This window comes from Otolemur garnettii, unplaced genomic scaffold, assembly GCF_000181295.1.
Source record: "Otolemur garnettii isolate 467f Iridium unplaced genomic scaffold, OtoGar3 scaffold00058, whole genome shotgun sequence".
Taxonomy (NCBI): Eukaryota; Metazoa; Chordata; class Mammalia; order Primates; family Galagidae; genus Otolemur; species Otolemur garnettii.
In genome coordinates, this window is record NW_003852453.1 from 2,766,989 (window position 1) to 2,782,755 (window position 15,767).

Here is a 15,767-nt window from a genome sequence, read left to right on the forward strand (position 1 = left end):
GGTACGCTGACCACCTCTCATTAATAGTCACTATAGTCAGCATTTAGGGGTGCTTGATGTGTGCCTGGCACTGTGCTGGACACATGCCATCTGCCCTCTCACTTGTCTGTACAACTTTACCACAAGGCAGGAGCTTCATCACCCTGACTCCACAGGTCAGGAAACTGATACCTGGGAAGGGCAATAGCTGAGTCAAGTCCACTCACACGGCTGACAGCTCATGAATCGTGCTGTGAGTTGCTCTGTGCCTGCTTCACCGGCTTCTTCCCTCCAGAATGTGAGTTCTAGAGGGCAAGGACCATTGTGTCCTTGTGGCCTAGGTTGACACAAACAGATACCTGACAATGATACAATGAACGCACTGGTGGTGAATCCGGGATTGAAATAAAGTAAAACCCATGTTCTTAATTCTGCAGGGTTTGGTAAACCTAACCCCAACCTTAACCTTCAATGTAACTCTAACCCTGACACTAAATCTAAGCTTATTTTTACCACAATCCCCAATTAATTAACTAATAAACAGTGACATGCTCCCTGCCTGGCCCTGTCCTTGGCTCTGTGGGGCAAGGGCCCTGGCCACAAAGGAGACATGAGGCCAACTAGGGAGACATGAGGCAGGAGCGCAGGGGACGGCAGGGGCTCTCAGCGCAGATGGTGGGGGCACATGGAGTCTGCAGCAGGGAGAGGGCAGCGAGGACAGGAGGCTGGGTTTCCCTCCTGGGAGGCCTGGCCAGACCTGGTAGAGCAGCCCACTCCAAGCAGGCCTGGGGCTGCACGTGTGGGGCAGGAATACCAGGCTGACCCCCACTCATAGGCATGGCCACTCTGGCCACTCCAGGGCCACCCAGCGGGTGGGGAGGAGATGCCCTGCCCCACTTCCTGCCCCGCTGCAGGATGGCCAGGAGCCCCACAGCCAGCACAGGAAATAACAGGGGCCCCCAGAGGCCGCCCATGTAGGCCTCGTTCTGAGGCTGCCCGGGAGGGAAGGAGGCCATTGTCGGCCTTTGTTTCAGTTTCCCCAGCGTTACCCAGCCTCCAATAGGCCTCTGGGATCTCACAAAGCTTCCCCCCAACCTGCAGCTGTCCAGCCTCCCCCAGCCCTGACCCTGGGGACAGGCCCACCAGGCCCTGGGCTCTTAAAGCAGCAGGTGCAGGGTGGAAAATGAACTCATGGCCAAGTTGGGGGTGGGGGTTGGCGCACGGAGGCCAGAGCAGGCCAGGCAGACGGACAGACAGATGGGCACTGGGGTCTAGGTCCACACCCGGGGCAGCCTCACACCAGGTCCGATAGCAGGGGTGCAAATCTTTGCACAGAAAGAAGGTCTAGGGCCCTGAGGGCACAACAAAGAAACTAAAGGAAGAAAACAGAGGACAGGGAGGCCGCGTGGACAACCTGGTGCCCGCCTGGCCGCTGGTCTGGTCCTTCAAGGGAGACGTCCCAGACACAGGATTTTTCTGCTCACTGGCAAGCCTAGAAGTATGGTTGAGTGAACAGTCTATGTGTGTCCTTTATGTGTGTTTGGGTGTGCACTTGTGTACACGTGTTGTGAGCCCTTGTGTTTGCAGGTGTCTGTGTGGGTGTGCATGTGTGTGTGGGGTACGTGCACATGCATGAACACACCTGAGTTTGCACATCACTGCTGAGGAACACTCTCAGGCTCCTGCCCATCCTAGTGACGCGTCACTACCATGATCCTGTAGGGCTCACAGCACATTCTAGCACACCTCATTCCGCTAAGATGCAGTAATTCTCCTCTGAGTCCCCAGTGCTGTGAATCAGCAACTACAGAAACCATGCCCTCACTAGACAAAGCCCTGAAGGCTGTGTGGTGCCGCACTGGTCTCTCAACCTCGCTGAGCCTCAGCTGCGTATCTAGGAGGTAGGAATCATAATACTTTCACTGCCTGTAGGAAAGGAGGTTTAAATGAGATGATGCCAGTTAGGTGCACAGCCCCCTGCCCCACACCGAGTGAATGCTCACTGGATGGTTATTATTTTTTAACTGTTACTGTGACAGCAGTGCTAGTTGCTAGCAGTGGAGCAAGGCAGGCACTGCCCCTCCCTCCAGAAGTCTGCAGGCTTTGCAAGGCATCTCGCCCTGGGAGGCAGGATTTGGGAGATTCAGAGTCAGTCTGATGTGCCAACTACTGCCAAGTACGGCCAGCAGCCATCAGTTAAAGCAATCAGCCACACAACAGAAAAGAATTATCACTGGGGGCAAAATAATGACTATTTTGACCAGAGAGACTCAGTTAGCCAGGTTCAACCTAACCACATGTGGTGTGTGTGAGTGCGTACATGTGTGTGTGTGCACATCTGCCAGCACACCCAAGGATTTCAAGGCAGTGTCAACTGAGATGACAGCAGCCTAACCTCCTGGCAGCCCACAGCCTACAAGAAAGCACTGGCTGAGGCAGCACTGGCCATATTCAATCCAGGACCTGGGCCCTGCAGCCTGTCCACCTGTGAGGCCAGGACCAGACAGGTAGTGTTGTCAGGCTGACCGTGGCCACTTCCTACTGGGCACCGGCCCACAGCTGCCCAGTCACTATGTATAGCCCTACCCAAGGGAGGAGCCTAATCACATGACAGCCTCAGGGTCTCTGCCTTTCAGAGCAGATCCTGTCCACCATTAAGTGCCACCCCACCCAGATTTCCCCACTCGGAAAATAAGCCAAATCCACCAACCAGGATCAGTGGGAACAATGATGGACTGAGAGCAGGGTTCCACCCCAAACCTGCCCAAGCAGGAAAGGCAAGATTGCCTTGCCCACTGCGGCCACACCCAGAGGTTGTCCTTCAAGACAGGGGAAGGACAGAAAGCTGTGATCAAAGGGAAGTGCCCATCTGGGCCTTCTCTGCCAGGCTTACTGCTCCGAGATCAGAGCTAAGCTCAGTCTGTGCTCCCCTCGATGTGCTGTCAACAGCAAGAGCAAAAGCACAGACTAACGGTTAATCATGCCACAGGGATTCCCTCATGCAAGCCCCACAATGGCCCTGGGAAGCAGGACTATTATTATCTCCACTTCAGAGGAGAAAATGGGAGGACAGAGAGGTTAAGTAACTTACTCAAGAGCAAACAGCTATTAAGTATCTAGACCTCAAAGCCAGATCTTGCTCTTTACAGAGTGAACAAAAATCAGGCCTTGAGCAGCCTGGGGCAAAAACAGATGAAGTTCTGCACCTTGGAAAACATTTGCCAGGTGCCTGTCAACTGCCAAGCCAGGGCCAGGCTCCAGGTCACAGAGGGTCAGACAGGATCACTGCCCCCAAGGAGTGAGCAGGGCAGCAGGGGAAGTGGAGGAGCACACACCCCTCACCCTCCCCCCGCGCACACCCCTCATCCTCTCCCGCGCACACCCCGCGCACACCCCTCGTCCTCCCCCGTGCACACCACTCATCCTCTCCTGCGAGAGAAGGAGCATCCTAACTGAGCAGAAGGCAAGGAAGGCGCTGAGGACCCAGCACAGGCAGCCTCTAGGCTCAGGGGCATAAAAATTAGGGCAGGGCTATCATGGGAAGCTTCCTGGAGGAGATGTCATACAGGCAGAGCTTTCAAAGGATGAGACGCTCCACTGCATGAAGGCTAAAGCGGGTCGGCAAGATTCTGCAGACCAGCAGGGTCTCCACCCTCGGAAGCCCACACCCCACCTAGACCTGCTAAGACAGAGTCTACATCTGGACGAGATCACCAGATTCACACACATGTTCAAGTTCAAACAGCGCTGGTGTAAACCATCCAAGGATGCACACGGTGGGACAACAGGGGGAGTGTGGGATGGGCAATGACCCCCCAAAATTCATGAGGAGAGAAGTCATCACCACTCACACACATGCCTACCGTAGCTCTGGTGTGCATCCAGGCTTCAAGTCACCAAAGATCTACTGATTTCCAGCACCCACCAGCAGAATGTCAGGGCCAAGGGGTAGGACCACCGCCCCTCCCTGACCTTGGGGAGGGTCCAAGCTTTGCAGAAAATAGGACCAGCAAACCCCAACAGCCTGCGTGGGTAGACAGCCCAAAACAGCTGGGCTGGGAACCTGACAACTGGGCCCCAGATGCAGCAAGGGCCCAGTGGCAGGGCACCTGCTGAGTGCCAGGCAGGGGAAACGAGATAAATGACATGGGGGTCCCTGCCGTGGAACAAGTCCCATGTCAGGTTTGACAGGGTGGAAGTCTGCAAGACAAGCCCAACTCCACCAAGGTGCAGCCATCATTCAGGTGGGGTGGGGGGGGTGCGGGGAGAGAGATCCACACCAGTGCTCACTCACGCACGCACCCTGGACGCGGTGCACTGGAGCCCTGACCACATGCATGCACCCGTACACACAGGCTCTGCACACATATGTGCACAGACCACGGCAAAGAGGAAGCTGTGTAGCGTGCAGCCCAGGGCAGGTCCAGAGCCAGAGGGAAAGGGTGGGCAGGAAACACACGTCCTCCTCAGAGAGCGGATCCAAGTCAGCCCCAGGGGCCCAGCAGACAGCACCAAGCATGAGAGGCAGGGGCCCTGGATCTCCCAGAGGTGCGTGTCAGGGCCACAGCTACCCAGGCACGCACACACAGGCACACACACGAGTGCACGCAGCCCTGTGCACAGAGAGCACGGAGGCCCTACCCCATGGACGGCTCACCATGGTAACAGAGTGGCCACCTCTCAGCTCCAGCCACCACCTGACGGTTTCTGAGGCCTCCCGTGCTGGGCGGGAGGCAGCTCTAACAAAGGCACGGCCCAGGCCTCCTGGCCAGGGGTCCACGGAGCCAAGCAGCCGGCGCATGCCTGCCACACTCCCCCGGTGAGCTCAGGGCCATGGCGTCCTCCTACCCAGCCTGCCTGGCTCCACGCAGCTCAACTCCCCACGGACTCCCCAGCCGAGCTAATGAGAAACTCCCCAGCTGGCCCCATATAAAAATGCATTTCATAAGTCTTTAAAATGCTGTGAAATTCTACATCGATTTCGTGAGACTTTTCTGCTCCTTTAAAATATCCCCTGGTCTTCACTGAGAAGATGACTGGGGTGGGGGCCCCAGGATAAAAGGTGGACTGCACCAGCCACACCAGCCTGCAGCCAAGGGCACTGGAGCAGCTTCCACCCTCAGGCACAGCAATGTGACTGTGAGTTGGCATCACAGGACGGAGGTGGGACATCCTCTCTGCTGAACCCAGCATAGGACAAGGGCCGCTCGACAGAGAATTCAAGGTGAGAGGCCCTGTGGCAAGCAGGGAGAAGGATAGTCTCGCCAGCCCTTTAAAAGAAGTTAAAAGGCGCTGGGAACTGCTAAGAAAAACTTCAAAGGAGAAAAAGACCCCACGCACACGAAGATGTTCAGCACAGCTGAACCAAGAGCCAAAACCTAAAGGCAAGCCCTGGCCAGGCACAGTGGCTCACGCCTGCAATCCCAGCACTCCAGGAGGCCAAGGCAGGAGGATCCCTTGAGCTCAGGAGTTCAAGACCAGCCTGAGCAAGAATGAGACGTTGTCTCTACTAAAGATAGAAAAACTAGCTGGGCGTGGTGTCAGGCACCTGTAGTCCCAGCTACTTGGGAGGCTGAGGCAACAGGATCACTTTCGCCCAGGGGTCTGAGATTGCTGTGAGCTAAGATGACGTCTTGGCACTCTAGCCTGGGCAACAGAGTAAAAGTCTGCCTCAAAAAATAGTAAGAATAAAAGCAGGCCCACATGTCCAAGAAGGGAGATGCCATTAGGAAAATTAATGCCCATGAGCGGGATGACAAGTGCAGCCGTGGAAGGCTATGTGGGTCCACAGGCGCCATGACAACAGAATCCTCTGTTGCATCTGGCCTGGACCTTAGCGAGGCAGAGGGTTGATCACACATGGGTGGAGCTCCAAAGGCACTGAGAGAATCTTGAACAGCAATTGTGTGTAGAAGAGCAAGGTTGTGCATGGACCTCTCACAAAGTAGCTGAAGTCATAAACACGTGATCCTACAAACGCAGGTGGGGGTCAGCTCTGCATGGGTTCAGAAGTGTAGGCCAGACTGCATGGAGTGGCTTGACTCCCCCCAGGAAAGGCCCAGTCTTCTGGACATTTCCAGCCATGTCACCTGCCAGAACTTGGAGGTGAAAGACTACAGAAGTGAGGAGGCTGTCACCTTGACAGGAGTGGGGACCCTGACCATTCTACCTACCCCAACCCTCATGCAGATGCAGGTTAAAAAGAAATGAGAGGCTTTGGTGCCTCCTTTCCAAGGAGCCCCCTGATCACCAGGTGCCCACCCCTGAGCAGGCCCCAGGGCCTGCCGCCCTGACCCCACCACCTCTGAAAACCTCTCCATGCCCAACCCTTAGGTGTGGAAGGAGGGCTGGGGGCAACGTGAGTCCCCACGGAGAGTCTGAACCTCAGTGCTTTCCAGACCCAGCCTTGGAGAGTGGGAAGCGTGTGTAGGGACTTCAAAGCCAGCATCTCCCTCCTTCCAGGCAGCAAAATATGAGATCTGGGCTAGTGAGATTCCTCCTCCTGACCCAGGAGCAGCCTGGGCACACAACTGATGCCCACATGGAGTCCCTTCCAAAATGAAGCACTGGATCCATGTCCTCATGGACAGTCTGCCATCTGCACTTGAGGTGCTATATTCATGCACAAGCCCTGAGTTCTGATCCCTGCTCTGCCACTTCCCAGCTGTGTGAGCTGGGAACAAGTCACAGGCATCTCTGTGCCTCTGTTTTCTCATCCATACTTCAGCACAGGGAAGGAGACCTGCCTCCTAGAAGCACCTGTAAATGGAAGTTGACTTGCCATTAACCAGGGCAGTGAGACCTGTCACATAGCAGGAAGGTCTAAAACTCTGATCGCAGTGCAACACCAGTAAGGTCTCAGGCTGCTGGGCCATTTCACAACTGATGATATAAAGCACTTCTCTCAAACCACAAGTGTGTCTGTCATCCTGCCAGAAACAAACTTAGCTAACTTGCTCAGGCATCGACAATGAGCATGTCAATAAATTAACCGTGTGCCGTCTCCAGATGGTGCCAGACCTCCCTCCCACTGCCTCTCCCCCAGCTTGTCCCAGAGCAGCCATGTTGGAAGGAAGTCATGAGGCAGACTCCACCCAGCCCATCCAGGAACCAGGCCTGGAGCAGAGTGAGACTGCTTAGATGAGCGTCCACAGAGGAGCGCCTTCAGCTCCCAGCTCACGCTTAGGACAGGTTAAGAGGAGGGAAATTTCCATGGGGTTGGGCTGGTTCCCTGAATCCTCAGACTGTAGACATCAGGATCATGCAGGTCATTTCTGTGCCTGCCACTGCTTAGAGATCTCATTCCAAAGGGCTGCAGGAATAGAGAGAAAATACTGAGTAAGAAGGGGTCTCCACACAGGGATGGGTTGCAGATGTCACCAGGAGGGCAGGCAGGTTGTGGGCACATCAGACTAAGCAATGGTGTCTTAGTAAAAAAAAAAAAAAAAAAAAAATTCTAAGGGGTTTTCTCCTAATCAATAGTCAGACCAGCAGAAGGAGTTTCTTTGGAACGAACAATGTTTTTAAGAGATATGAGTTGTCCAAAATGAGATACCTTCACACTTACTAGGAAGGAGAGAATTAAATAAACAAATAAATAAATGAAGGAAAAACTGTATCGGCAAGGATCTGGAGAAACTGGAATCTTCAGACACTGCCAGTAGGAAGGTAAAACAGTGTAGTCGCTACGGAAAACAGCTGGGTGCCTCCTCAAAAAGTTGAACATAGAATCACCCTCAGACTCAGCAATCCCACTCCTCAGAATACGCCCCAAAGAACTAAAAACAAGTGTTCCAACAAAAACTTGATACAGAATGTTCACGGTAGCACTTTGCACAACAGCCAAAAGAAGAAAGCAGCCCAAACATCCACCAGGAGACGAATGGATGAACAAAATGAGGTTTCTCCGTGGGATGGACTATTAGTCGGCCCTAAAAAAGGGTGAAGGGCAGATACCTCCTACAACACGGATGAACCTTGAAAATTCTAGGGTAAATGAAAGAAGTGAGCTCATAAAGATTACGTAGCCTGTGGTCTCATTTACAGGAAATGTCCAGAACAGACAAGTCTACAAAGACAGAAAGTAAATGAGCGGCTGCCCGGGGCTGGGAGGGGGGCTAAGAGCTAACAGTACACAGTGTCTATGTCATGACAATGTTCTGAGTTGATGGGGGTGATGTTTGCACCTATCTCTGACCCACTAAAATTCGTTGACTTGGGTACTTGAAATGGGTTAACTGTAGGCTATGTGAATTATCTCAAAAATAATCTTTTAAAAAGATATGAACTGCCTTTTTTTTGCAGCTATCTCTGACCCACTAAAATTCATTGACTTGGGTACTTGAAATGGGTTAACTGTATGATATGTGAATTATCTCAAAAATAATCTTTTAAAAAGATATGAACTGCCTTTTTTTTTTGAAGAATTTGACTATTTCATATGAAAATCTAGCTTTTTGGCTTCTCCTTTTAAAACTTGAAAGATCTTGGCCAGGCGTGGTGGCTCATACCTATAACCCCAGTGCTTTGGGAGGCCAAGGGAGAAGGACTGCTTGAGGCCAAAGTTCAAGACCAGCCTCAGCAACATAGAAAGTCCTTGTCACTCCAAAATTCTTTTTTTTTAATTAGCCCCATATAGTGATACATGCCTGTGGTCCTAGGAAGGCTGAAGTAGGAAGATCTCTTGAGCCCAAGAGTTTGAGGTTACAGTGAGCTATGATCACACTACTATATGGGGTCAGCACAGCAAGACCCCACTCTTTAAAAAAACAAACAAACAACAACAACAAAAAACCTCAGATCTAGTGATTCTGGGCCCACACAGAATTCTGGCAATTCATGGCACTACCAGTGGGAGTAGAGAGACAGCACACCTTCAGCAGAGCCATGTGTAATACACCAAACCCCCTGCTCTGCCCTCCCACCTGCACCACTGGCCTCCCCTAAATGGGCCTTTGAACCTGCAACCCATGGTGGAGCCTTCCCACATTTCTAAGAAGCTCACACTTGGCAAGGTGGGAAGAGATGGGGTGGGGGATAATCCACGAACTCCCCCCAAGATCACATATAAACACCGCATATGTTTGGAAAGCGAGCTATACACTTCCACTGCAAGCTCAGAGGCATCTGCGGCTCAAAACGGTTAAGAACGTCTGTCTCCGGCTCCACACCCACGAGGCAGCCCCACATCTTGACTGAGCCCAGGGCTCTTCCCCCAGGCCCTGCCAGCAGAATCGCCATTTGCCAGCCAAGAGGCAGGAGTAGGCCTGTGCTCCCTGCCCCCCAACCCCCACCTCCAGGCCTGAGAAACTGCCCTGAGCTGATCACTTTGCTCCCTTCCCCGCTAGGCAAGGCCAGGCTCTCCATCACTGTCAGGGCTCCAGCTCGAGGGCACACATAAAACTAGCCAGGCTGCTCCAGGGACAGGTGGCCACAGGGTCTCCACTGGCAGGTGAGGAGGGGAGAGGCCAGGGGTGAGCATGGAAGCACACTGGGCGTTCTGCTTTTTTATTGGAGTTCTCCTTCACTTCCCCAGGGTCCAGGTAAAGTGCGGAAAGGGAAAGGCCTACATCCCGGGCCAGCTGGGCCCCCAAGAAATTGAGGCTGCCCCATGCTTTACAGCTCTCTACTCCTAGTAAAAAGCTCTCAGCCCACGCCACCCTAGTTCCTAGTGAACCGAACACACCCACGTCCCACAGCCACAGAGCCTGGACCTTCCAAAGCCCCGCAATGCCTGGCCTCCAGGCCTCTGCCCAGCGCTCCACCTCCCGATGCCAGCCAAGGCAGAGGTTAAACCACAGGGTCTGGCTTCAGAGGACTTGGGTTCAAGTCTGTTCCACAGCTCACTGGCTGGGACCATGGACACGCTACTGAGCCATTCCAAGCCTCCTTCCCTCACGTGCCAAGCGAGGATGGCAAGTCTCAGTGGCCATGCCAAGGGCAGCTTGGGGAGGTTTTGCTCCCCCTATGATCTTCCTTGGCACCTGCCCCCGTTCTCTGATGTGGCCAAGTGACATTTTCTCAGTTGAATGAAAAGTATTAGACAAAAGCGGCTTTCACCAGGCCTCTGGCCCTGTCCTCTAACAGATGGCCACCCCTAAACCGGCCCACGGGGAAACGATGGCTCTGCTGCTGGAAACAGCACCCACCTTCGAGAGCTGTCAGGACAGCTCAATGGGATGAGGTGGGTGAAGTGTGAGCTCCACGCCTGGCACACAGAAAGTAAGTGCTCAATAAATGTGACATCCCCCAGGTCCAGGGCTGCCTCCTACACTGACTCAGTCCTGCCACCCAGGAATTGAGCCATCTCACAAGCCCCACACACAGAAAATACAAGCTGACTTTAATAGCTCAAGTCCAACAGAACTGGGAAGGAAAATTTATCACGTGCGTGAATTATAAAAAAATCGTCAGAAACCGGCCAAAGAAAACAAAACAATTCAGGGCCCGGCTGTGAATTATCCACTGTCCAGGACACTTTGCCCTCTCTTTCCCCAGCGCTGAGCAGATAATCCAAAGCTGACTGGTACCATGGAAAGCCATGGCCTCGGAGTCCCCAGGGGCAACAGAGAGCTCGCACGGAGTGCACCTCTCCCTGCACACGTGTGAGGGCCATGCTTGGCTCTTGACTGGGAACTGGCAGATCCCACAGCCTCAGCTACCCCAGAGAGGCCCTAAGGCTGGTCATCCAGCTACGAATCACAGACCTGCAGAGCCAAGGGCGCCAGCCCCGACATCACTGCTACCTTCTGCAGACCAGGAGACAACTCACTGCCTTAGGGAGACAGCCTGGGTGCCCGGCACCCCTGCCAGGCCTCTCTGTCCACCACAATCACCGTCAGAGCCCCTGTGCACCCCCATGCACCCCACTGCTGCTCCCATCTGTCCACATTGCCTCGGGCCCCACTGGGGGGCAACCGGGAAGGAAGAAAATCCAAACAAAAACCCAAGCCGAACCCTCCAGAAACCCAAGCCCCCAGAAAAGGAACCTTGGAAGCCCAACGGGGCACCCCTGAACAACGGGAAGGCCCCCCCCAAAAGGGAAAACGGAAAAAACCCCCTCCCAAGCCCCTAACCCAAACAAGGAACAACCCAAGGCCTGTCCTCGGCCTGCACTCCCTCTCTTACACTTGGAGTTACGCCTACCACCGCAGCTTCAGACAAGGCTTCCTGTGGAGGGGACCCTATCACCAAAGGCCATGGCACCTGTGAAACAACAGTGCCCAAAGCCTACGTCAACTAGGACCCAGCCAGGACTCTGCGGTCTCTCCATTTTTCTGTCTAATCTACACCAGCATTTCCCAAATGCTACCTACCTGTGAACCATCTGCATGTTTTGTTGAATCTAAATATTATATACATTACCCAAAACTTTGTCAGCTCAAAGTTCTCACTTGAATTCCACTTCACCGCAAGTCACAAATGTGTATAATCCCACAAATTAGGTGTGTAACCATTAAAATGTTACATATTAAGTATTCACACACCTGATATCTAAAAGCACATTTTTGGAAATACTGACCCAGAGACAATCTTCCTTCCTGCCTCAGTTTCCACAACTAATAGAGAAGATTGGACGAAATTACTCCTCAAGGCTTAAGATTCTACAAGACTAAACAGGACCCAGCTCCGTCACAGATCCAGAGCCAGCTGCTCAGGACCTCAGGACAGGCCTGGCAAGGCAGGGAAGGGACAAGGACGGCAGGCCCAGCCCCCCACAATCGGGAGCTTCCAAGACCCCAAGGCCAGTTCCAACCTCAAGCACTCAAGTACAAACCTTCAGACTGAGAAGAACCTCACTCATCCCCCTCTATCCACAGCTGGGAAACTGAGGTACAGAGAAGACAAAGCACACACAGACCCCCCTCTCCTGTCACCCCTTCACCCACGATGGCCACACACCCCACAAGCCTGAGTTTCCTCTGCCACATGCCCCCCACCCCAGGAGCTCAGGTTTGCTGGAGCTGCCTGAGGCTGTAGGGTGATGTAGGAATCCTGACTCAGAGTGGAGTTTAAAAGTCCTAGTAAAGTGGCTATTATGCAATTAGACTGGAATGAATGTGCAGGGCCGCCCACAGCAGGGAGCTTCAGGCCTGTGCTGTGGGGGAGCTCAACGCCCATCTGAACTGTGCCCACAAGAAGGAAATGTGGTCCTTGGGAGAGCAAGGGAATATTAGTCTCTGTATGTAATAGATTTTATTGACCATATGGAACTGATATAAAAATCGTGTTGCACGGGGTAGTCTGGACTGGAGACGGGAATGTGACGTGAAGATGTCATTTCCATCACCAGCTGGGTGGCTTTCTGAGTTCCTGGGCCAGCCCCCCAGGCCCCCAGCCACTCTCCCACCAGCCCCTGGGCATTTACCTGCTGCTGTCACGGAGGAATCCCAGGTCAGCGAGAAGTCCGAGGCCTCCCCCTCTTCAACTGAAAGAAAGAACAGAGACCGGCCTGTGAGTCTTGAGACTGTGCAAAGAGGTCACCAGGTGGGGCCCAAGGCAATGAGGAAGGAACATTTGTGGGGTCCTTATTATAATACCCATGAACAGGGGAGGGGGGTAAGGCCTACAAAGAGGTCTTTGTAGGTTTCACAGAGATGTAAAATGATCAGGATAAAACATGTATAGCAAGTAAGTGCTGGGTCAGTGCTGGTTCCACTAGCCCTGTGCCCCTGGCAGACAGCAACAACCAACCCCAGTTCTATCCCAAACAATGAAGAAGGGTGCTCTAAGAGGCTGGCAAAGAGCAGGGTGCAGGTCCCCAGGCTGAGAGCTGACCCCAGGATGTGCTGAGGCCAAGCACTCCCAGGTGGGCAGGTTTGAGCACCGTGAATCAAGGGCAGGTAGCAACTCCAGGGCCGGCAACATGAGAAGGCGATTCCCCCACCCCCACCCCCAGACCCAGCAGAAGGCAGGGCAGAGGCAGTGTGTCCCCTCCACCCCACACTCCATCAAGGAGCCCAGGCTGGCGGAGGCCACGCACTAGAACAGGGGAGAAACCCTATCCAGCATAATAACGCTCTTGTCCTGGAATTAATCCCAGTCTGGGGCATGTAATAATATTAAAGCTGGGTTATGGACTTTGTAAATGGAACTTTGTTTAAGCCAAAAATGTGCATATGCAGTATTTCTCAGATTTAACGGGCTTTCTAGCTCTATGCACGTGCAGGCTGCAGCTAGCACGTGGCACTCAGTTCTCTGGGCACCATCGATGTCCTTGGTGGCCCTACCCAGATGCGCCTAGTGGGCCAGGCACTGTGCTGAGAGCTTTCAGCTGTGTCTGGGCTTAGTTCTCCTCAGTGGCCCCCCAGAGAAGTGCAGGGATGCACCCAGGGTCTTACCGCTAGTAAGAGCCATGAAGAGTTTGGGCTCAAACCCAGGATCGCCTGCAACTACTATATACTGGGGCACAAAGGATGCCATGCAGAATCCTGGGAGCAGCCCACCCAGCCCCCCACGGAAGGCAGGTAGGCAGCAAGGTGGGCAGCCAGCAGGTCAGAGGAGCAAGCAGGCTGGCTTTTTGCTCAGTACCTGGGTCAAACACCAGGCAGAGTCTGGCCTCCAATCTCAGCTCTGCCTCTTACCAGTTGTACAACCTTGAGCAAATAATCTAACTTCTAGGTTTCTGTTTTCCCACCTCAAAAATGGAGAAAATAACAGTACCTAAGCCCCAGGGCTACTGGGAAGATTGACTAGGATGACCCTGCTTGGTGCTGTGCTGTGTCTGTACAGGGCCAGGCATTAACATCAAGGCTGTCTCTGCTGGAGACATTCAGATGGGTTTGGTGCCATTTCTCAAACAGTTGTGTGCTGAGCCTGCCCACTTCGTTGTCTACCCACAAACTCACTACCCCCCTGGCATCTTAGGAACATGTTTTTTTCTTTTAATCCTCAGAAACAGCCCCCAAAAGAGGGGCCGTCCACGTCATGAAGAACAGGCCAAGGAACGCAGACCAAGTGCTCTGTCGTTTCCAAGTTTTCATCCTGAGAGTAAAAACTCGGAATCAAGACAATGAAAAGCAGAGAAGATCTGAGCCGGGACTAAAGCTATTATTTTACTTAGCTGTTTACAGCTGGGGTGGGTTTTCAAATATGCAGCTTTGTAAATATGAATCAAGACCTCATGTCAGACAAAACTGATATTACTCACTCAGATAATTCCAACCAGACAGCCTCAAAACATAGGCAGCCAATGCTTGAAGCTATCAGAAGCGGCCACGCGTGGAAGGAGCACTGTGGACAGTGCCCGTTGCCACACTTGAAGATCAGTTTCCCAAATACTTCATCTCTTACTCACACACACACACAGTGCTTCTATTAGAGGCTGATGATAACACGTACGTTTACCGTGCAGCCTTTTTGTTAAACGCCTCCATCAAGGTCTACGTGGAGCCCTGAACCCCACATCCACAGTTATCAGGATATTAGGCATGAACCCCATTCTCCTTGGTATTCCCCAGGTCAGGACAGACAGTATCCACACTTGGGCCCACTCACACCTGTTATGAAGTGCGACCTACCAAGTCAACGAACATCAGGACGGCCCTCCCCAAGATGCCAAGTCATTCCCCTGCAAAGATGTGGCCTCAGCACAATGGGACGGAGAATATGAAAACATCCCCCACTGCGGAGCCCTTTGGGGAGACTGAGGCTCTGTTCTGGGCCCATGACCTCCAGACAGGCCTGCAGCACAGCAAGAGGCTGGGGAAGGCTGGAGTGGCCGGAATCACTGCAGAAGCCCCTACTGGGAAAAGCGTCTACACCGCAGGCTGGAGGCCCTGGAGCCACATCCCTCCCTGCACGGCAAGGGGCCTGTGACTTGATGAATGAATTTTCCTGCAATTGCGGGCACCACCCCACTCACATGCCATCCTCTGGCCCACATTCTGTCTTTCTGTTTGTTTGGTTTTGTTTTTTATGGATAGTGTCTTGTTCCATTGTCCAGGCTGGAGTACAGTGATGCACTCATAGCTCACAGCAACCTAAAACTCCTGGGCTCACATGATCCTCCTGCCTCAGCCTTCCGAGAAGCTGGCACAACAGGCATGTGCCACCATCGGGAGAGGGGTGGGAGAAGAGTCCTTCCTGTACTTCCCAGGCTGGCCGTACTCTCCTGGCCTCCAGTGATTCTCCTAACTTAAGCCTCACAAAGTGCTGAAACTACAGGTGTGAGCCATGCCCAGCCTCCTCACCTTATTTGCTGAAAGCAAACATCTTTTATACATTCTTGGTGAGAAAAAGCAATGCACACACCCCACCACCCGACCAGGCCCTGTGCTTCCCAGAACTAGTAGTGAGGTTTTCCTCTCCCAGCTGGACGCTTCTGCCCAGACTGGACCTTCAACCAGAGCCAACCTGGCAGGGGCAGGAGACACGGAGGGAGGGAGGCCCCACCTGCAGCTGCAGCCAGGTGAGCCCCTGACACCCCTGAAATGGAATTCCGCCACAGAGCCACAATGCACACCAAGGACTGCGTGGCTCAGGGACAACCTGGCTAGCACAGAGGCCAGTGTGGACGGCACACCAAAGGGGCTGCCCAGCCCCCAGGGGAACTAGGTGCTTTCTGGAGATTTCCCCAGACCCCATGTCTAACTTTGTAACGTATAAGCTACTTGGCACCAGTGCCACCACTGCGCTCACCATCATCTGCCCAGTCTCAAAGGGAACACAAGGACATCCACTCCTGTGGACGGTGGGCAGGGCAGATGAGTGTACAGGGACCAGCGTGTATGCACAGGGTGGGTGCACAGGGTGAGCGTGTGCACAGGCGAGTGTGTGCACAGGCGAGC

General features: G+C 53.4%; 1 protein-coding gene across 1 annotated transcript in view; it reads right to left on the minus strand.

Annotated features, from left to right (window-relative positions):
* Window positions 1-12,401, minus strand: part of ZNF423 (zinc finger protein 423) — a 266,220-nt gene extending 253,819 nt beyond the window's left edge. The window contains exon 1 of the mRNA XM_012806818.2: window positions 12,347-12,401. The gene's annotated coding sequence lies outside the window, so the exon portion shown is untranslated. The remainder of the gene's footprint in view (window positions 1-12,346) is intronic.
* Between the last annotated feature and the right edge of the window lie 3,366 nt (window positions 12,402-15,767).